Here is a 23,115-nt window from a genome sequence, read left to right on the forward strand (position 1 = left end):
TTTGGACAGTGAGCTAAAATAGTAATATTACTGTCGAATAATTGGCTCAGTGTTTTCTGAGTACAGCAGGGACTGTGTGCCACAGAAACAGCTATTCCACATAAAGACCGGTCTGCAACAGTGTAGTGTCCTCTGGGGTTTGTGAAGGGCAATCCCATCGCCTTCTGACCATCGGCTACGCTGACTAGGGCTGAATGGAGTCACAGTCCACAGCATCTGAAGTGCACCAGGTTGGCTGCCCCTCATCTACAGGAGTCTATGCCGCCATCCTTCCCCAGCAAAGTGCCTTCCTGATGTTGTAGACCACAACTCCCGTCATCCCTGACCATGGTCCATGCTGGAGGGCAGAAGGCTGGGAGAGGCTGCTCTGTGCATGGCTGGAAGGGTGACACTGGTCATCCACCGTGGTCATCCACACCTGAATCAACACATGATCCTTGAGGCTAGTGGGTTCAGCTGGAGCACTGATGCTGTCAGAACAGGATTGGGGGCGGAATTCCAGTGCCCCACTCAGTATAATGAGCAGATGATTCCAAATGCAGTGCTGCCAACTTATTGCTTTCTGTAATAAGCAAAAACATTCATGTTATCATCTAAAGAGAGGGTAGAACATTGAATCCAGAGTCTAAAATAATGCAGAGTCTAACTGCATTATTGTGCTTGCAGGTGGAGATTAGAGTTCAATAAGCAGAAAGTAACAGCTCTGTTGACCCGGCTCAGACAGAAGGCCAAAGTCCTAATATTCCATACCCTCCAACATTTCACGGAGGAAAATGAGGAGGCTCAGGGAGATTGTACTAATTATATCAGTACACATAGTTGAATGTTTTGTGTTGTAGCTGTCAGGACAGGCAGGACTCTCTCTCTCTCTCTCTCTCTCTCTCTCTCTCTCTCTCTCTCTCTCTCTGTGTGTGTGTGTGTGTGTGCCTGCTACCCCAATGTCTGAGCAGTGTGAGATTCCAGGGGTTTCAGGGGTTTACCCAGGGTTCATGTTTTCTTTGACATATGCTTGATTTACTCCTTTATACAACCTGAGCTTGCAATGGAGGGGTCCAGAGCATCAATACCACAAAAGAGTCTTGTTTCTCCCAAAGACGCAGCCTTGGACTCAAGCAGAAATCAAGCATTGCTCTCAAACATTGCTCTGACTCTCTCTCTCCGGCTTGCTGCTTTTCTTCTAGGTGACATCACTGCAAAACTCTACACCAAACTCTGGCTTTCTCTGTTGAGGGAGGGGGTCCCACCCATTTGCTATTTTTCAACGAGCCCCTTCACCCCCCCCCCCATCACCTCACCAGGAAGCTATCTTCCCCAGCAATACCCCAAACTCATAACAACATATTTTATTAAGGAATTTCTGTACTGCCATGTAGCATCACTTTACAGGACAACTTGCAAATTAAAAAAAATCAATACAAAATTACGTTCACAACTAACTATCTATCTATCTATCTATCTATCTATCTATCTATCATCTGTCTGTCTATCTATCTATCTATCTATCTATCTATCTATCTATCATCTATCTATCTATCATCTATCTATCTATCTATCTATATCTATCTATCTATCTATCTATCTATCTATCATCTATCTATCTATCTATCTATCTATCTATCTATCTATCTATCTATCATCTATCTATCATCTATCTATCTATCTATCTATCTATCTATCTATCTATCTATCATCTATCTATCTATCATCTATCTTTCTATCTATCTAGTTTGTGAATGTTATTATATATATATATATATATATATATATATATATATATATATATATATATCCCATTCCACAAGCCTCCCTAAAAGGCAAAGTTAGCATGAAACAGAAACAGAGATTTGCCAATAACACCTATCAGAAAACATGGACAGATGTTGTGTGTATTATTGATGTCTTGCCTAGTCAATCTAGAGACTTCATGTATCTTGTCAGTCATAGATGCTGATGGTTGCACACCAAGAGTGATCAATTATCCCACTCTCTCAGAAGAATATCATTCCACTAAAGAAAACAGTAAAGTTTCTGTTTATAAATTGCACCTTCCAATTTTAACTAGGGGAGCAAAGGAAGATCTCTGCAGGATGTTTAGACAGCAATACAAACAGATGGATTCTCAGTGTGTGTGGAAGCAGAAGTACACTTGCCGACATAATAAAAACAGGCTGAAGTAGAGCTTTTAGATTCACAGAAGCTGTTGCCTGTGAGCTGCGGGTGTTCTTATTTTTGTACAAATTCTCACATTAATAGGGAAATGTCACTCTGCCGCCTTGCTTGGCATGTGGCAGGTCATAGATATGATGGGATTATAAAGGAAATGTCTCCATGTGTCACTGCCCATGATAGCAATGCACTGAACTTTATGGCATGCTCTCTTAAGAAATTGAAAACTGGTCTTTGAATTTAACCCACTGATGGCTTCTAAGTGGCTCACAGCTTGATAATGTTGCATAACCCCAATAAGCAAAGCATGCATCTCAATGCATCCAAAAGCACCTTAAAGAAAATATGTAAAGTAGGTCATCCATATGGGAGGTTTGTGAGGCCAGGAAGGGAAATACTGTATTGCCAGCTTGTTGTGTTTGAAAGAGAGAAAACTGGAAACAGCTTGAATGCTCACAGTGTATCAGACTATAGCAGCCACCTAATGCTGTCTTGAGTAAAAAGCAAAATGGATCAGATGATATTGGTAACATAATCATTTACCATGAAGCCAGAAATCCCCATGAGAGAATGAGCACAGCAGTGTCCAAGTTTTGACTTGAAATTTTCCATTTGGATCATCATAAGAAAGCCTTTGCCAACTGGATGCCCCACAGACAGTGGAGGCTGCTCCACTGCTCCTACTAGTTGAAATGTTAAGCAAAAGTTTGTACTTCCTCCATCCCTCCCTCCACCCAGCAAACAAATCTCAGTGTCAGACTCTTTCCTGTTCCATATGTCCTTGCATAATCCATTGAATTTAGAGATGTTTCTTCTAGGGACATGGCTTTCATACTCCCAGTTTCTGGACAGCCTGCAGCCAATGTCAGTTCAAAAAGTTTGGCCAGAAGCTCCCAACTATCTGTCTCATGCAGAAACATTTTGTTTTCCCCGCCCTTCTGCTGTCATGATGGCAATCTTATGAGGGATCTAACCCTCTATGACCTGGGAGCCAATAATCTGTTCTGAGCATGCTCAGGGTTGTTTCCTTGGTGGCCACACCTCCAAACAACTCAAAGCACATTCTTTGTAGCTAGTCATGAGAAGGGTGTGGTTTCTAGTTTGAGCAGCTTGTTTTTTATTATTATTTGTTAGGTGTGAGCAATGGTGTATGCAGTGTGAGACCCTAACATTTATTAATTTTTACTTAAGCATTTGCATTTAGTTTGTGAATGGGATGGAGGATTGGGAGGCAGGCACTGTGTGTGTTGCAACTTTCAGTATTCGTGTGCTATTGGAACTGTAGTGTTTGTGTGTGTCTTTAGAGCTGATAGACGTACGGAGATTTTGTATGTCTGCTTTTCTTTAGGTTTGACAATTATTTATGTGTTTGGCTACTGTTGGAACAGGATGAAGGGCTAGATGGGGCTTTAGTCCAACCCAGGAGGCTCTTTTACTGTGGCGATTATAAGATGAACTGTTTAGACAAAGAATGCCTGTCATTGAATCACCTTATTAAATACAAAGGTTCCTCACTATTGAGGCAGCTGCACTCTAGACATTTATTTCTGAGGCTCATACTAAACATGTTTCCCCTTCTCAAGTCTGCAAAAGAAGGCTGTGGTTTTTGAGTACTTCTTGATGCTAATAGTAGGGCTGGGCGATATCAACATTTTCAACATACTGATATATCACAAGCTAAACATTGCAAGATACGGATATATAATGACGTCTGAAATATGGATGGCAGTATGTAGAGACATCAGTGGGCTTCACGGTTTTTTCCTGCATTGTGATTTTTGCTGGTGCCTGCTCTGGTGATTTGCTGCCTGCAGGAGGCAGGGGAGAGCTGAGCCAGCAGAGTTAGCAGGGGCTGCAGGAATCAAGAGAAGCATTGCCTGGCTTTACGGTTTTCCCCACATTGTGATTTTTGCATAACACACACACACATTGGGGCTGGGCAATATATCAATACAGTGGTACCTCAGGTTAAGAACTTAATTCGTTCTGGAGGTCTGTTCTTAACCTGAAACTGTTCTTAACCTGAAGTACCACTTTAGCTAATGGGGCCTCCATCTGCCGCCACACAATTTCTGTTCTTCAGGATGTTGAAGCAAAGTTCTTAACCCGAGGTAATATTTCTGAGTTAGCGGAGTCTGTAACCTGAAGCATTTGTAACCCGAGGTACCACCATACATTGTGAAAAATTGGTTTGAAGTCCACATCGTGGTAATTGTTTCATAATATTCAACATGGCAAAATATCGCAAATCATGATCAATGTGTGTGTTATGTAAAAAACCGTGACGTGGGAAAAACCATGAAACCAGGCATGGCTTTTCTAATTATTCCTTCTGCTCCATAACTTCTTTTCTGTACCATAACATAACAGTTTTAACAATATGTTAAAGATAAACAAAAATGTATCAGTTTTAGACCGCTAAGTATCAGCCGTTTGCAGGACATGACTCTATTCACTTCTACATAGTTTCATCCTTATTCCAGACATTGTGATATATCAGTATATCATGATGTTTAGCTGGTGATATTTCGCAATATATTGCCAGGTCAAAAATTATGAAGCTGATATCACGATACGGACTTCAAACTGGTTTTGTACGATATAGCAATGTATTGCCCAGCCCCTGGGCTGCATTAGAGTAGAAATTAGGTAAATCCTTGGAGGATAGGTCTAGCAATGCCTATTAGTTATGGAAACTCTATGGCACCACCACCACGAGAGGCAGAATGCAGAGTATATCAGTTGCTGGTGAGGAGTAATGGGAGAGGTTATTGCCTTCATGCCCTGTTTGTTGGCTCCCTGGAGGCATCTGGCTGCCAACTCCAGGCCTTGAGTTGTCCAGTAAGATTCTTCTTATGTTCCCTCCTGCTGTAGATAGTAGGATTTTCATTGCACCTCAGCGCATGGAAGAAAGTTAAGAGCAGCTTTCTCAGCTTGTAATTTTGCAAACACATGGCCCATGCTTGGAGTAAGAGACTGGCCTGTGTTCAGAGCATGGGTAGGAAAAACTATGGCCCGGGGGCTGGATCCAGCCCAATCGCCTTCTAAATCCGGCCCGCGGACAGTCTGGGAATCAGCATGTTTTTACATGAGTAGAATGTGTGCTTTTATTTAAAATGCATCTCTGGGTTATTTGTGGGGCATAGGAATTCATTCATCACCCCCCCCCCAATATAGTCCGGCTCCCCACAAGGTCTGAGGGACAGTGGACCACGCTCTGCTGAAAAAATTTGCTGATGCCTGGTTTAGAGCATCAGTAAAGGTAGCGTTATCATGCATCTAGAAGAACAAGTCTTGCTGAAGAAGCAGCAGCATGGCTTCCACAGTGGTAAATCCTACCAAACTAACTTTTAGGCTTCTTTGAGAAAGTTGATAAGGAGTGATCCATTAGATATTGCGTATTTATACTTTCAAAATTATTTTAATAAAGTCCTTCACCAAGGCCTCCTGAGTAAGCTGAGCAGTCATAGGATAAAAAGAGTAATTGGTTAAAGAACAGAAAGCAGAGAGTAGGAATAAATGCATAGTTCTTCCAATGGAGGAACATATGAAGTGAAGTCTTCCAAAGCCTTTTAATTTGGGATCTGAGCTTTATAAATGACCTGGAGCAGTGAGCTGGCCAGGTTTGCTGATAATAACAAATTGTTTGAGGTGATAAGAATCAAAAGAGGTTTAAAGAGTTCAAAAACAATCTCCAAACTGGGCAAATAAACAGTATGACAAAGCCAATTCATCCTATTGAACTGTAAATACATACACTTTGGTCAAAATAATAATAATAATAATAATAATAATAATAATAATAATAATAATAATAATCCTAAATTTGCATATGTACAAATGGGATCTGAACTGGAGGAGACTGCCCAGGAAAGAGACCTGGGGCTCATAGTGGTTACCTTGATGAAGATGTCAACCCAGTGTGTAGCAGCTGTGAAAACAGAAAATTCCATGTTAAGAAACATTCTCAAAGAAATAGAAAAGGATATTGCCTATAAAATAATGCCATTAAAGAATCCAATGGTGAAAGTGCACTTGAAATGCTGTGTTCGGTTCTGATCTCTGCACCCCCAAGAGAGATATTGCACAGCTGGAAAAGTCTCAGAAAATGGCAAAGGAAATGACTGTGGGGCTGGAACATCTCCCCTATGAGGAAAAGCTGCAACATTTGGGGCTTTTTAATTCAGAAAAAGGGTGAGGAAGTGGAGACGTGACAGGTGCATAGCATTAATGTTTGGTGTAAAGAAAGTGGACAGAGAGACATTTTACTTCCTCTCTCAAAATACTAGAAACAAAGTTCACTCAGTAAAGCTGAATTCTGAAAGATTTAGGACACACACAAAAAAGTACTTCTTCATACAATCTATAAATTATGGTATTTCCTACCACAGCATGTAGTGGTGGTGATCAATCTGGATAGCTTTAAAAGGAGTTTAGACAAATTGATGGAAGATACAACTTTCAATGTAATAATGGCTCTGTACTGCTTGCGATATTGGAGGTTGTGTGCCTCTGAATACAGGAGACTGGGGAGCCCAGGTGGAGAGCACTCCTGCTTTTGGGCTTCCCATAGGACTCACGCTGGCCACTGTGAGAACAAGCAGTGATCTGACCAAGCAGGGATCTTTGGGTCTTATGAACCTGGTGGATCTTGCAAGGCAGGACAGGGGTAACAACCAGCAGAGTTTTTTCACAGCTTAGTGGGTGCAGCAGAACAATTAAAAAACCACACACTGCTCCCCAAGTCCAACAACAAAACAATCTAACACCAAAGCCAACATATAGAATGGTCAGATCTACTTCATGTAATCCTACTCACAGTAGACCCACTGAAGTTAATGAAAGTGACTAACCTAGGTTTATTCATTTCATTAGTCAGAATAGACTCATCGGACAGAATTGACTCGTCCTACTCAGAATAGATGAATTTGGAACTTAGCTGACTGCAACTCAGGGGGTCTAGAGGCTAAGCAAAAGTAAATATGGTTTACAGAACAATAAACCACTGTGAGATAACACTTGTTTATTTAACCAAGGAGGAAATGACACATTTTCAAGTGTTACAGTAATTTCAGAACAGATCAGCAGGCCATTGGTCCCAGCCAGAAAATTATATAAGGAATTTTACTTTGAGTTCTGTAATAGAATTTCTTCTGTTCACTGGCGGATGATGTGAAAAATGTTATCGCGAAGCTGCAGTGACACATTAGAAACTAATATGGCGTTTAATCAACTGCAATATAAACCCATTATTTCAGTCATGGCAAGCTTATGAAAGGAAATCATTCCCATCAAAACACTTTAAGTTCCCCTTGATTTACACTTCAATGTGGATTGAAAAAGTTTTTTAAAAAAATCTTTACACCCTTTTTTTACTTCGCTGATTGTGTACACAGAAAAGGTAATTAAGGATGTTAAAGGGTAACAACTATTTCATGCTATGTGATCTTGAATATGATGAACCCTTCTTGAAATGTTGATCTAGCTTCCCTAAGGATGAGTCAGTCTGTCGTGCATTTGCAGTCATTGATTTTTCTGCAGTAGTGTGGGAAATTCTGTCATCCCACCCACAGGTCTACATCAGTGGTGTAGGGCTGAAATGGCAGTGTTGGGGACATTACACACGGAAGGCCAGTCATTTCATGGTGTTTGTTGACACATCTGCAAACCATGACCCTCATTGCAGATTCCTTGAAACTGCCCTTTCTTTTCTGCTTTTTCATTCAGCTGTGGGTGGCTGTGGTCATGCAGAGAGGGAAGCCTGTGCGATGGGGAACCTGTGGTTTTTCAGATGCTGTTGGACTCCATCTCAAGAGGTCACAGGAGTTGTAATCTAGCAACATCTGGAAGACCACAAGGTTCCCAACCCCTGGTTCATTATTTCCTGACCGTGAATGTAAACACACAGACCGCAGACTTCATGGGAGGAGTTTATCCACATTGGTCGCAACTCTTATGAACCACCGCTAGAGCTCTGAAAGTTGCAATTAAGTGGTGTTTAATGGCAGATTTATTTATCTGCTGTCTTTATCTCTGCTGTCAGAGATGACAAGGGATTAATTTCCAGAAGCTCTAGAGTGGATTGTTCACCAACAGGATAGAAAAATTCTATCGGGTGAGTGATCTGGGAGTGGGAGAAAATTTCAGCATTCCCAAGCACCACTTAAGATGCTGGAGATCAATCCAACAAAAAGATTTGCCACTTCTCCGATCCTTCTATTTTCTCTTTAACTATCTACACCTATAAATTAATTGGGAAGTTATCTATGTGTCAGTTTAAGTGCTTGTGCAAAATATGACCTGAGGACTGACTCAAGTTATTAGTGATGGTGCTCAGGAGAACATAAGCAGAAAGCTCAATTTGAAATATAAATCAAAGAAATATAGACACAGACAGGAGATTCTCTGTCTCTGAAAAGTTTTCTATGGGGTTGTTCTGTGGTGCTTTTCAGCCTTCCTTGTTAAGATTTATGCCACTGGTAAGAAAAATAGTGTGTGGGGGGGGGGGAGATTGGAATTCTAAGCATTCCAAGGACACACCATTTAACTGTGAGAGGACTGGACTACGAAAGTACATGACCACAAATATGAAGAGTTTGAAAGGCCTCCCATTGACAGTTAATGTGGCAAGAGCACTGTTTGAAGAAATCAATGCATAGATGGAGGAAATGATCCTAAGAGAATATATTGATGCAGTGCCAGAATTGTAAGAAAAGGAGATGCAAGCTGCAGACTCAACTCGGGGGAGGGGGGAGCCAAAGGGAAAGAAGAAAAAATCCTTGAATCAGAGATGCAGAATGGAATGCAGAATGGAATGGCAGAGTTGTAAATGGGTGAGCAAAGGCTGGAAGTAACAGAACTGCCAAATACTGGAGTTTTGATTTTGGAGAAACCCCCAGGAGTGGAAGTACAGCAGAGAAAGGATAGAATTTGCGTGCAATTTGAATGGAATCTTGTCCCTCTGGTTAATTAGAAGAAGAGGAGAAAAATGACAAACAGGATTGATGTACTGATATATGGTTACAGGACTGATATCTGGATGAAAATGACACAGGAAATGGATTGGGATGTGAATTAAGATTTTAAAACAATTGAACTACTATACGTTAACATACAAATACAGTGAAAAAAAGTTTTCTTTTGGAGGAGGAGATAAAGAATAAAGAGGGAATGTTTTATAATTGTGAAGGCAGTAACTGGAGAATCTCCTTTAGAATTTCTGCATTAAAAAAAGTAAATGAACTGGAGAGCTCTGGATGGAAGGTGAGGAAAACCATGTCCAGTAAAGGGAAACATAACTGAGTAACCCAAGTCAAAACAAAAAAAATTCCTTCCAGTAGCACCTTAAAGACCAACTAAGTCAGTTCTTGGTATGAGCTTTCGTGTGCATGCACACTTCTTCAGATACACAGTGAAAGCTCATACCAAGAACTGACTTAGTTGGTCTTTAAGATGCTAATGGAAGGAATTTTTTTTGTTTTGACTATGGCAGACCAACACGGCTACCTATCTGTAACTGAGTAACCCAAATTGTGCATCTGACTATTTTGAAGAAATTGTGTATACACAACTGACAGGTGGATAGCCGGAGGTCCTTTTATTTATTTCTTCTCTCTTAATTTTTATATTTCTTGGTAGCGTATTATTATCCCTATATTCTTACTCTCTCTCAATGTACTTTGGTAAGAACTATATACATCCCTCTCTTCATCCACCCCAGAGCTGCCCCAAGACATTGTGCTACCTGAGGCAAAGGACAAGATAATGACTTGCACCTATTCCATGTGCTCCTACAGACTCCACAGGCAGCTGAATCTCCTTTCAACACTGGCAATGGGATAACATCCGCCCACTCCACTAGTAGACAACAGTCTATGGGGTGCATGACAGGCATGGGCACACATATCTTTGGCCAGAGGGCTAAGCAGGAGTTGTTGGGATGGCCTGCTGCTGCCCACAAAAGGGCATTGCTTCACCTTGCCCAATGAGGGCCAGCCCTGTGCCCCTATGCATGTCCCCCAGTTTTCTCCCTTCTTTTCCACCTGTACGAACACAAAAAATAGAGCAGCAGGTTGCCCCCACCCTCATGGATCTGAGAACATGAAGAAACATTCAGAAGTGCCAAAGTATGCATTGTATTTGTCTTGGAAAGGTATATATATGGCTGTCACATGGCAACTGACCCCTCCTTTCTGCTGCATTATTTGAAATGTCTTTGCAAGAAATTTCTTCCCTATACAGTGGTACCTCTGGTTATGTACTTAATTCGTTCTGGAGGTCCGTTCTTAACCTGAAACTGTTCTTAACGTGAAGCACCACTTTAGCTAATGGGGCCTCCTGCTGCCGCCATGCCGCCAGAGCACGATTTCTGTTCTCATTTTGAAGCAAAGTTCTTAACCCGAGGTACTATTTCTGGGTTAGCAGAGTCTGTTATCTGAAGCGTTTGTAACCTGAAGTGTATGTAACCCGAGATACCACTATATTTATGTTTGTTTAACACCCTTTAAAATATAACAAAGCAAAGTTCTTAACCCAAGGTACTATTTCTGGGTTAGCAGAGTCTGTAACCTGAAGTGTATGCAACCCGAGGTACCACTGTAATTATTTTGATACGTAGCTCAACTGTTCTCTGGATTCTCAAATGTTCATACAATATTTATCTAAGATATTTCATTTCAATATTTGATAAGTGACAAAGGATGCCATTTCATAGGTGTTAGTACCCAGTGGTGGGAATCCAATATTATATAGCATCTGATATCACTATGAATTTCTGGGCCAGAGGGAATCTGAGGTGAGGCAAGGAGAGAGGCATAGTCAGTATTCACAAATGTTAGGTAGAGAAGGGATGCCATAGATAGGGGGAAAGCTATCTTGGGCAGCATTCTTATCGCAAACGCAATACATATTCTGGCCCAAATGAAAATGCTGGACTGAACATGAAATGCTTCAGTGTGCATTGGCCCTCATGGTGAAAACTGTGTGGCATAAACCCAAGACTTGCTCCTCTATTATGCAATGCAATTATCCTTGCTAATTTGACTGATTCTTCTTATTCTATTAAACCAATTCTTAGAAAACCATCTCTGAACCCAGCCACTATGGCCGATTATCACCCAGTCTCAAATATTTCATTCCTGGGCAAGGTGATTGAGCGGGTGGTCGCTGAACCACTCCAGGCACGCCTGGAGGATGCAGAAAGTTTAGATTCCTTCCAGTCGGGTTTCAGACCCCATCATGGAAGCTGCCTTAGTTGTGCTGGTCAATAATCTCCAGTGGGCTTGGGACAGAGGTGAAAGCTGTTTCCTGGTTCTGCTGGATCTCCCAGTGGCTTTTGATACTGTCGAGGACAGTATCCTGCTGGACCGTCTAGAGGGGCTGGGAGTTGGGGACACTTATGTAGTGCTTCCACTCCTTTTTCCTGGGCTGTGTCCAGGAAGTAGGGGGAGTGAGTGTTCGCTTGTGGGGTGCCTCAGGGCTCTGCCCTCTCCCCCATGCTTTTTAACATCTACATGAAGCCACTGGGAGAGATCATCAAGGGGTTGGGCTGGGTGTTTAGCACATGGGTGCTACATGTTGTTTAAGTGACTGTGTTATAATTTATAGTATTGGAATGTGGGTTCTTTGGTGTGTTGTTATATTTGCTGTTGTTTTGCTATGGTATTATGAAATGTTTTTGGAGTGTTTGTTTGATGCCCAGGCAGCATCCCTGTTTCATAGAATCATAGAACTGTAGAGTTGGAAGGGACCCAAGGGTCATCTAGTCCAACCCCCTGCAGTGCAGGAATTTATTTGTTCTAAGCCACTTTGAGCACAAATTTGTGTGTGTGTGTAAAAGTGGCATACAAATAAAATGCATGAATGTCAGCAGGGAGGGAGAGGATCAGGGCAAAGAAGCCCCGTGTGGGAGCATCTATGGAGTGACAGAGTTAGAATGGAAATGATTCTGGTAGGGTTAGGAAATGAAGAAAATGAGTTGTATTCTGTCATCCTTAACGACAGAAAGTTTATCACTGCAGACTTGTGTGTGTGTGTGTGTGTGTGTGTTTTAATATGAAGAGCTTTATAAACTTTTAAAACAAATAATTGAAATAAATATACCATATATTTGTTGAGCAGGATATGAACTCTCTCTCTCTCTCTGTATGTGTGTGGTTTGGGAATGAAATATGTTGTTCTGCTGCCCTGTGGTGATAAATAAACACTTCTTTTTTGATTGCCAAGATCACTGAGGGTTTTTTCCAAAGTTTTTTAGAGTGAAGAAGAAACCAAATTTATTTTTCTTTACAACATCCCCTAATTTCGGCTCCACATAAGGCACTTCCTTGTTGCTTCCAAGCCTTTTTGCCCTTTCTTTTACGAAATGCTTCTCGATATTTAATGACAAGCGTGTCTGCCAACAAAGCACATGCTACTTCTATGAGACAAATTGCCAAATTATCCATTGCTTGGGTTTGGGTCAAGTCTTGTGCACTCCTGCATTTCACTCTTCATGATTTATACAGGTTGGTTTTAGTGAGGACTTTAATTTATGGTTTTCTCCTGTTGCATTCTGCCTTGGAGGGATTTTTAATTTTGAAAAGTAGGATATAAATAAATGTCTTTTCCCTAGATGCATCCATAGCTAGCTCTCAAATGATATTGTACCCGTACAGAGTTGGACCACTGCCCCCAAGGTTTTTTGGGAGAGGGCGGCTGAATTATCTTCATTCTAACCCCAGTTTTCACCTCCATGTGTTGAAAGACACTGAGCTTGCTAACACCTGGCTGTTTTGGTACAAGTCCTTCATTTTTCATATATATATATATTTATATATATATGAAGTTATACTGTATTAATAATAACTATACAGTATACCTGTATGTATTATACTGTGTACAATACCTAATATATTAAATATCCTAAAAGATTCTTAATTTTTATCATCATGATTATTTCACCTTTCCCCCCCTTTCACTCCCCTGTTGATTGTCAGAGAACATAAGCACACTTTATTAAAGGCACATTTTAAATTCCAAGCCAAACTGTCATTAAGATCAATGAACCACAGTGAGGAGTTTGTGAATGGCTGTTTCTCAGAATAGAGACAATAGGAGAATCTAAGTTGATATACCACCCCGGACAGAAGCAGGCAGAGGCAGCGGAATAGTGACCCTGATTTTGCATTCCAGCCTCTCTCTGTCCTCCCCCGCCCCCCCCGCCGCCGCCGCCCCACTATCCAGCTCCCCCAAGCCAGTGGGTCTTGTCTACCTATCGCTGCGGGAAAGATGCAAACAACAGGCTGCAGCATCCCGAGCGTTCTCGGGGAAGGGAAACGGGCGCGTCTCCCTCTCCGCCCGGCCCAATCACAGAGCATCCCGCGGAGATTGATGAGGGCGTTGCTAGGAGACGGCCGCGTCTGGTCCTCCAGAAGCAGGGACCGGAGGGGCTGGGGCTCCTGCCCGGGCTGCAAGTGGAGTGAAACAGCCGAGGGGGACGAGGCGCGCATCAAAGTCTGTCTCTCCAGGGCTGTCACTCCAGAGCAGAAGCAACACGGGGCTGCAGCAGGAGAGAAGGCAGATTTAGACCTCTCAAGGGCTACCTGCCGATTTCAGCCGCCGGCCATGCGAAGTTAGCCCCATGTCCATCCTGCTAGCCCAATCCTAGGCAAGCGAGCAAGGGGGGGGGGTCGCCCGGAGCTCTGGATTTGGGGGGGGGGCAGAGAGTGTGTGTGTGTGAGAGAGGCGATAGGTTTGGAAGGGAGCAGCAGTCCCCAGATGCGGGGCTGCAGCAAAGCGCATCACTTGGGGACAGTGAAACTTCTCCGATTTGGGGCTGTGCGGGGAAGGGTGGCGGGTGGAGGAGGAGGAGGAGGGCTTGGGAAAGGGGGCCGATCTCCGCTGCGCGCTGCCTCTTCCCGACGCCCCCTGGCCCCCACCCGTCTCCGCTCAGGCCAGCCTTGATGCCCAGAGGGGCGGGGGGTCAGGGGGAGGAGGAGGAGGAAGAGGAGGAGGACCACCTTCCCCACGGAAGAGGGTGCGGGCATTTCCCCGGGGTGCCTCCACATCTCCTTCGGATCTCTAAGGACGCCCGCCCGCCCGCCCGCCCGCGCTATGGTGACGATGTGGAGGACCAGAAGTGCAGCCGCCGCCGCCAGCGAGCGTCGCCCGCCAGCGCCAGGTAAGGCGACATCCTCCGCCTCCTCCTCGGGAGAAGCTGCCCAGGACCGAAAGCGGGCGAGGGCGGCAGGGGGAAAGTTTTCGGCGCAAGGGCTCGCTCGGGAAGCGTCGTGGTGTCTTCGGGATAAGCTGGGCCAGCAGCCCAGGCGAGGAATGACTGAATCCGAAGGGGATCCGCGCAGAGGGAAAGCGAAGGCTCAGGAGCCCTCCAGGAGGAAGGTGGAGCCCTACGCAGTGGCTCCCCAAATATTATTATCTATAATAATTACTATTATATATGCATTTGGAATAGAGAAGGTGTTGTGGTTAATCATTGCTGAGCAAGCGGGTGGGCTGGATGTCCCCCAAGACCCCCTCCAAGACTCTAATCCTCTATGATGGACTTCATGTTCTGGGCCAAGTGTGGTTTGACTCTGGATTCGCATGCCTGGATGGTCAGCGTTGGTCGGCTCCTCCCGGGAAGTCTTCGAACTTCGTATGCAAGGGATGGGCAAGTGGGAAAGGGTTTGCAGCAGGGACCTGGCACTCCTGCAGTGGGGAAGAGAGCAGAGAAGCAGGGGCTGGAAATCCGGCTTGTTTTATTTCCTGGGTGTAAACGGGAGCCTTCAAAAGATGTAGCAGGTGTGAGCCCTCTTGTTCTCTCTTGACCTCTTCCTGCATGCCCCAAATAAAAAAGAGAGCGAGGAGAGAGAAATTTGAGAGAAGCAAATGGCATGATGAGACTTGCAGCCAAGAGGGCTTTACTTGTTTGTTTGTTTGTTGCATGAGGCTTTTGGCTCTTAAATCTGATGGCCAATAACAAACAGAATTTCCTCCTTAAAGGCAAAGCAAGAGTGAAATTTTGGAGATTCAGAACACGGAAATGACCAGATATAGTGGTTAGAGATCTAAACATTTTGGGGACAATCTGCCAGGAGGTGCTGTGCAAGCCCCACTGAATGCTCCTGCAAAGCTCCCATTTATTTCCAGGAGACTTGCATGAGAAAACTTCCTGTTAGATTGAGCTGTCAGAGTGTATTCATTATTTTATGTAAAAATGTCAGTCCTCAGACAGGGGGGCCAAAACAGAAGATCACCTTCGGTTCCTTGTTCCCATTGTGATTCCATAGTCACCAATATTCTAGGGCAACCTACCCAAAGCACATTTGTTTAGTTATGAAACTATAGCCCAATCCTTATTTATATCTTTCTTTTCACTGTTTTCTCTGTTGGCAAGACCTTTCTCATTTTATACTCATTTTTGTATGTTTTGTGTATATGCATATTCTTTTTATGCTTGCTATAGAAGTTATCTTTGCCTTTGGAATGTGGGTCATATGTATATATTTAGCACTATACATAGTTTATGTCAGTTATTTTCCACACCTTTTAATTTACTGTATGCATTTTAATTTCAAGTCTATTTGCTTAATAATTTTACTGTTTGTACCAATTTCAGAGGAATGGGGTGGAATCCAGGACTTAGCTTTAAAATGTATTTATCTAAGAAAAGCAATTGTAGCTCTGTGTTTTTTTAATCTTTAAGAAATGCCATTAACTGATTTGGTAGGGAAGTGATCAAATTTTAGTTTTAAAATACCTTTCTTGGCAGAATGTAAAGTCAAACAGCCTAAGGACACTGACTTAGCCTGAATTTCCACTCATACAATCCCTTGGTTGGTTAAATATTCATGAAAACAATTTGCAAGGTGTAGAAGTCACCTGATCAAATATATTGTCACAGAACAATGGCTGTACATTTTGAGGATATTCCCCCCTTTCTGCATGAATGATATTGCTGGCTGTTTGCATGTTTTGATCCAGGCAATCAGAGTAAAACCATACTATTTACAGAGTAAAACCATACTATTTATTTACTCTAGATGAAGCTGCAAGTGAACACATTTTAAAAAAACAAAAAACAAAATGCTTTAAAATATTTGAACATAATCTTTCAGTTGTAGGGCAGATCTGTGAATATGCATGAGAAACCTTCTTGACCCATTAATTAGTGAGTGATCAGAGCCACAGAACTTCAATGGTGGAAGGAGACACAGCTCAGCCTTTTGTACTTCTTTGTCCATAAATATTTTACCCCTGTATCATCCATTGTACCAACTATCCAAAAACTATCAATGTTTCTGTGATCAGCTGTTGTAGAGCCATAAGAACACAAACAATTTTTCTCAAATTCTGTACCATGGATACTAAAATAACTTAATAATATGAAAATAAAAAACTGTGGGTCTTTTAAGGTGCTACAAGACTCTTTGATGCTGCTGTTGCTGTTTTTTAAAAAATGGCATTTTAGGGGGTGCTATTTGCCAGCATATGTTCAAAATACATTACATAAAATGCAGCATTTTTAATAAATATCAGTGAGAAATCATCCTCCCAATACTGAGAACTGTGGTTCCCATAGACATAGACATCAGTTGACTACACTTGGTGGCGATCAGCTGAGTACATGAGCTTATTGTTTCAAAATCAATTTATGTGGAGTGAGTTAGATTTGTGATCACATTTTCACACATGCTGGTCTTCACCACATGTTACTTGCATTCTTCACTAGATGAATCTGCCATGAGAATCAGCTCAGACCCTATAGGGTACAGTAATATATAGCTAATGTTCTGTGCTGTGCTATTTTTGAACAGATTCAGCTCATTCTTAAGCATGTGTACTAAACCATGCTATCTTCAAAGCCCCTTCCTCCCAGGTAAGTGTGCATAGGGTGGGATTCAGTTTGCTCAGAATAGACCTACTGAAATTAATGGACCTAACTTAGCCATGTGCTAAAATTTAGTTGAATTCCACCCACAGAACTGCAACTTCAGTGAAACAAAAACCTGAATTTGAGGGCTGCCAACTCTTCAGCCTTGCCTTTGATCACAGATTGATATGCAGAGCAGACATTAGCAAGTAATAATGTTTAGTTCTATGGTGTGAAGAGCTTCAGATTGTAGTTTTTCCACACATCAAGCTGCCACTCAAGGCACAGGAGCAGGTCAAGCTGATTATCCCCCCCCCTTTCCTGGTTAGTTTAGAACCCTAATAAATAATGTGGGGTTGGCCTTAGCTGAACCTATAATTTCCAGGTGCAAGTGTAGAAATAACGAGGGAGCAAAAGTGAGCATTGTGCTGAGAACCAGTTGCACGGAGCAAATGTTTCACACAGATATAATCAGTTAATCTGTGTTACAACTATGACATCTTTTCCTCTAAAGAATAGGAAGGGGTCCATTCCAAGTGCAGAGAAACTTAAGCACCAGGTTGCCACCTTTCTTTCCGACAGAGGCTCTGTGCCTTAAAAGCGGGCATGGTCAGCTAAAACCCAACAAATGAAAGCTTTTTTAAAAAAATTCTTTTTATTGAGTTTCACTTATCACATACACACAAAGAAAAACAAGTACATTAATAAGTACATTAACAAGTGTGTGTTATGTATTAGTTTTTATTTTTCTGTATTTTTCACCTTTTCTTTTTCCCTTTTTGTTTTGGTGCCTTTAATGTACAAATGAAAGCTTTTTAAGGACATGGGGATCAGTGACTGAACTGAACGTCATGCATTTCTGCCTGCCATGTAGCTGGTAAAAGGCAAGAGCCTCCCATTAATAAATAGGGGCTCCAATTAACACAATAACCAAATTGAACACCGAAGGCTTTTGATAAGGCAAAAATAAAAATCTCTTGGGTTTTCAGATGTGTGAATGACTGTAAGCTGGCTAAACCATCACATCACCCTTAAGTCATGGGTGCTTTAGCTGAGTTTCCTGCATTGCAAATCTCTGATTCTAAGTGTTGCCTGCAAACCAGCTGTAAGATACAAGAATGAATTTTCCAGCTGAAGTTACCCCATTCCTAACACCCAAAGCTCCCCTGTGTCCAAATTATCATAGGCTATGTCAGTCAGAGCCACAGCTACAGAGTCCATCCCCCCTATTTTTTTCTCTCAGCGACAGTTCCTTTGTACAATGAAAACATTTTCAAAACCCATGGAAACAAGATGCTAATTCACGGCCTGGCTTAGTTCATCCTGCCATTTGCCCCAATCCCCAAACTTTAGCTCACTGAGAATAAATAACTTCTTACCTTTGATTTCCGGTGCAACCTAGTTATCATGACAAAGACTGCAGTCCTAACCCCATTTTCCTGGCAGTATACCCCACTGAATTCAATAGGACTTACTTCTGAGTAGACATGATTCAGCTTGCACTGTCAGTTGACCTGAATTGTAGTTACCCAATCAACATAACAACTGCAAGCAAAACAAGGTGGAACTAACATTATGAAGCACTGTTAAATTGATGGCCTGCCCTATGAAATGTAGTGTAATTTTAAACTGGGAGTGAGTAATTCAGTGGAAAACTATCTAGGAACACAAAAATCATGGACAAATTACTATCATATTCTGGGTGACAGAGGACAAACCCAAAACGGGTATGCTAGATGGTGGGCTTTAACACACAAGCGGAGAGCTGTTGCTAAATGCTGGGAGACTGTGCTTCCTCGCTCTCTTCTTAATCTAGCCCACATGGTTCCTTCTTTCTCAAGGTTCCAGCCCTGAAAGCACATGGACTGAGCAGCAAGAAACTAGAAGACAGGACCAGGAAATAGACATAGCCTCTGTGCTTGGCACATATCTCTACTCACATGCATCTAGTGCTTCCCTTTATTTCATAAATCCTTTTTCCCAGACTATGACAAAATTATGAGAACCAGCATTCCAAATTCTGCAAAAGGAAACCCTCTGAAATGGGTTATGCAATGCAAAACCTGCATTGCACACCTGCAATCATGGCATTTATTGTACAAATAGCTAATTGCCAAAAGTTTGTGAAGCAGGTAAGCTCTGAAGAGGAGAGAGGGAGTCTTCTTCTCAAAGTAAAAATACAACTGAACATGCATAAGTCCTTATGGGGTCCAGCTTCACTTTGTCAAAAAAACAGTAGAGAGAGATTCTACTTTTTCTCTAAATGTTTCAAGTCATTTCAGTCATTTCAAATCTCTCCCCAGGATTTATTCACATTATTATTTTTTGGCTAGATATCAATATTGCACGTGTAAAATTTCATTCACATCTACAGCTGTTACAAAGAGCTTCTTTCTTCCCAAGCCTAAGACTCATGCACCAGCGCATGACTGCTAAAAAGAAGTGATACACCAGCAGCTGTGCTGGTGAGGCAGTATCACACAGCAGGATACTGTGGCAATTTTGAGCACAATGCTGATGGAATCACAGAGAGATATATCAGAATAGTTAGCATCAAAATATCATGTTAAGTGATCAAAGTGGTTCCTTCCTTTTGGGGGGAAACCCAACAACACCAGTGAATTGATGGGATCAGGCCATAAAGGTCCATCTCTGCTGATATGCAAAGACGATAAGGTTATAGCAGCACTGCAACCCACACAGCCATTAGGCAACAGAATGTATATTTCCTTTGGACGAGGAAGGTGGATAATTACTGGGGAACATTCCAGAATTAAACACACAGTAATGCATTTAAACATTCCCAATCTCAGTAAATTAAATTGTTGTACTTAACATCATCTGCAACGATTCACATGCACACACAAAGGTTGAGCATCCAAATCTTGTGATTCTCAGCTGTGCAAGAGGTACCTTTCTGGCATTACAAGGCAAGCTCTGGAGCACGAGACACTCAAGCATATAGAGGGTGTGCATCTGCCATAGGATGAAAAGGATGCAACCTGCAATTTTAAAGGAAAACATACCTGATAGGACAGTTCCAGGAAAACAATGAGCTACTTTTTATAGGAAAGTGAGTTAAGCTTCCTTGCATAGACCTGAAATCCCCCAGAAGAGAGCTGCAGAGCTTCACACAACCTTTTCCTAACCCACCCCTCTTCTTCCCAAAAGTGATCTCAAATTAATTGTGCAGTTTGACTGAACTCTGCTTTCCTAGGAGAGAAATTGAGACAGACTAGGGAATTTTATCTTGTTTGTAATATAAACTCAAATGCAATTGCAGCAATTTTTAAGACTCAGCAAGCTGGTCAGGGGGAAAATATTATCTTTTACCCCCGAGAAAACGAGAGGAGGATGAAGTTAGAAGAAACATAATCAGTCGAATACACATAATGATGAGATATATTTATTTGAAGTTTCCTTGTGAGGCTATTTAAATGACATTTACAGTGTCAATATGACTGTTTAGAAAAGGAAACTCACCTGTGCACTTTTGTTTTTTCTTGCATTGCAATCCCATTCCTATTTACTCAGAAGTCAGTCTTGCTGTGCCTAAAGGGGCTTATTTCCAGGTAAGTTAGTGCACAGAGGACTTAAGACTTAGTCACTGACATGATAAGATTGTTTTTCCTGCAATTGTAGGATTGAGGGGGCCAAAAGGGTCACCTAGGTCAGTTCTTTGCCCCCCTCCCCAGGCCTGTTCACTCACTGGTCTCCCTCTTCCTCTATAGATCCAGTCAATAACTAATTTTTTTGGAGTCACTATGTCAAGGGAGCAAGGGTTGGCAGCCTTATGCTTCATATCACATCACCCAGAACGACCCACCGCCAAATCAAAGGTCACAGATGTTGCTTAACTGCAGGCCAAATGCCATGGACTGCAGAAGCTGTAGTCAAACAGCACCCAAAGGCCCCAGACTGGGCACCACAAGCTCACACAATCAAACCCATGCAGCTTCGCCTACTGGTACCCCAGTGGGGTCTTTGACTGTTTCATATTCCACACTCTCATGCCACTCTTTCTCTCCAAATGCCTTGGTCTTCTTGACTGCATAAATGCCATCCTGTCTCATTCCATGGAGCAGGCAAGGTTTGTCACTCCTTGTGGGAATGTTCAGGGAGGCCAGAGAGGATATATTGTTTATTAATATCCTTCCTAACTTGCACTAGCAACAGCGGGTAGCTGGTTGCAAGCTTTGTTTAAGCTTCTCAATATAGTTTCCTGGTAAGATTCCTTATTTCCCTGTTAAAAGAATAAACACTCCACAATCTTATTTAAGGTACAGTGGTACCTCAGGATGCATACGGGATCCGTTCCGGAGCCCCGTTTGCATCCTGAACAGAACGTAAGACGTGATGGCGCGTCTGTGCATGCGCGGGTCATGTTTTGCCGCTTCCGCCCATGCACGTGACATCATTTTGAGAGTCTGCGCATGCGTGAGCAGTGAAACCTGGAAGTAACGTGCTCCGTTACTTCTGGGTTGCCGTGGAGCACAACCCGAAAGCGCTCAACCTGAAGCACATTCAACCCGAGGTATGACTGTATATAAAAGTAGTTTACTCACAGCAGCAGCAGCATCAGTTCACAGTTGGATCCCTGAAGGCAGACTTAGTTACAGAAAAATACATGTGAATCTATCCCATATGGAGATAGTCTCTTTGTCCTCTGTTGGCTGAAAACATCTCTAGCTAAAAAACTGCTTCAACAACGAGAGGAAGTCAAAAAGAAGGGAGAAGGGCTTTGTACCTTGTGCTTTTGTTACCTGCACAGGTAAGGTCACGCCCACCTCTAGTCACATGCAAAAGGAAGGATGCTCCAGCCCAGGAGGAAACAGGAAGTTTTCGACTGGCTGGAACAAGCATTCCCTTTGCATGCCCATTCTAGGCAAACAAGGAATGTTGTACTTGAATGCCACTTATGTAGCACATCCCACACTCCTAACCAGAGGATATGGTTATTTTCAAGGAGAGTCTCCATATTCTAGAAAAGGCCTTGGGCAACCTTATACCCTCCCTGACTTTCCAGGATCTCTGGCAAGATATTCCCCTACATTGACACTCAAGGTCCTATTCACTACAAATACCGTAGAATGAGCCTGGGACACAATGGCTGATTCCCCATGCTGGGGAAATAAAATTGCCCAGCCCCCTGAATTGCTTTGCAGATCCTCACCTTCACTGGCTGCAGGTCTTCAGTGATATAGACACAAGTCACTTGAAAACAAAACCCCACTAGAAGCAGCCATGTTTATCTTTGGAGAATAATAAGTACAGCGGGTGGAGGACATGGATAGAGGAGGATTATATAGTCTGTTAATAACTCATTAGACAACCTAAAGCCAGTTAAATGTTTTAATCCATTTAATTTTTTTCAACCATTGCTCTCCCTTATCTCAGCTGCCAATAGCCATCATTGCACACTGCTTAACCAAATCAGTATGTTAACTGAGGAATTTACCTGTAATTCAAGGTTTAATTCTTTAGTCAATCCTTACTCAGGCAAAACATCAATGACAGCAATGAGGGGGAAGAACTCCAAGATCTAACACATTTTTTTCTCTTTTCATCTCAACACTGAGAAGTTAAAGCCCTTTTAGATGGATGAAGAATTCCTCCCTTTTCAGGATCTCCCATGATGGATGTGCTTTCCCATTTACCCACCTACCCCACTTCATCTGATAAGTCAGCTTGCTACCACCACTAACTTTTCCTTCAGCCCTGAGAAAACGGAGAAATGCTCTAGCGTTGACTGCTATCATGAAGCAGCGATGCCCCGATGGACAAATATGTTCATTTCAATTTCTCTCAGTTTCCCATTTCTACCTGCACATTTCCACCACTTCAGTTTGTGATTGATTGATTTTTTTAAAAAGACCACCTCCCGCAAAATTTGTCAGAATGAAACCACTTTCTCAAGAAGAGCTTTACAGGGGCAAATAGATCTTTACAAAACAGATCCAAATTCTGTGTGGACTACACAGGGTGAAAAAAGCACAGTCTCCATTGATTCTCAAACAAATTGCATGTGTGCAGCCTGGTTTTCTCCTTCTGTATGGGGGTGGATGCCTATTTGTATCTCCCACCAGCCCCTAGTTCCT

The 23,115-nt window shown here is 42.4% G+C and overlaps 1 protein-coding gene and 1 long non-coding RNA gene across 2 annotated transcripts in view; one reads left to right on the forward strand and one right to left on the reverse strand.

Annotated features, from left to right (window-relative positions):
- The window catches only part of LOC310826609, a 249,990-nt gene that overhangs the window by 15,625 nt on the left and 211,250 nt on the right, over positions 1-23,115 (reverse strand). The gene's annotated exons all lie outside the window — the stretch shown is intronic.
- Positions 13,603-23,115, forward strand: part of GRM3 (glutamate metabotropic receptor 3) — a 97,959-nt gene continuing 88,446 nt past the window's right edge. The window contains exon 1 of the mRNA XM_083701427.1: positions 13,603-14,326. The gene's annotated coding sequence lies outside the window, so the exon portion shown is untranslated. The remainder of the gene's footprint in view (positions 14,327-23,115) is intronic.

Source organism: Podarcis gaigeae (assembly GCF_964106915.1).
Source record: "Podarcis gaigeae genome assembly, chromosome: 10".
NCBI lineage: Eukaryota > Metazoa > Chordata > Lepidosauria > Squamata > Lacertidae > Podarcis > Podarcis gaigeae.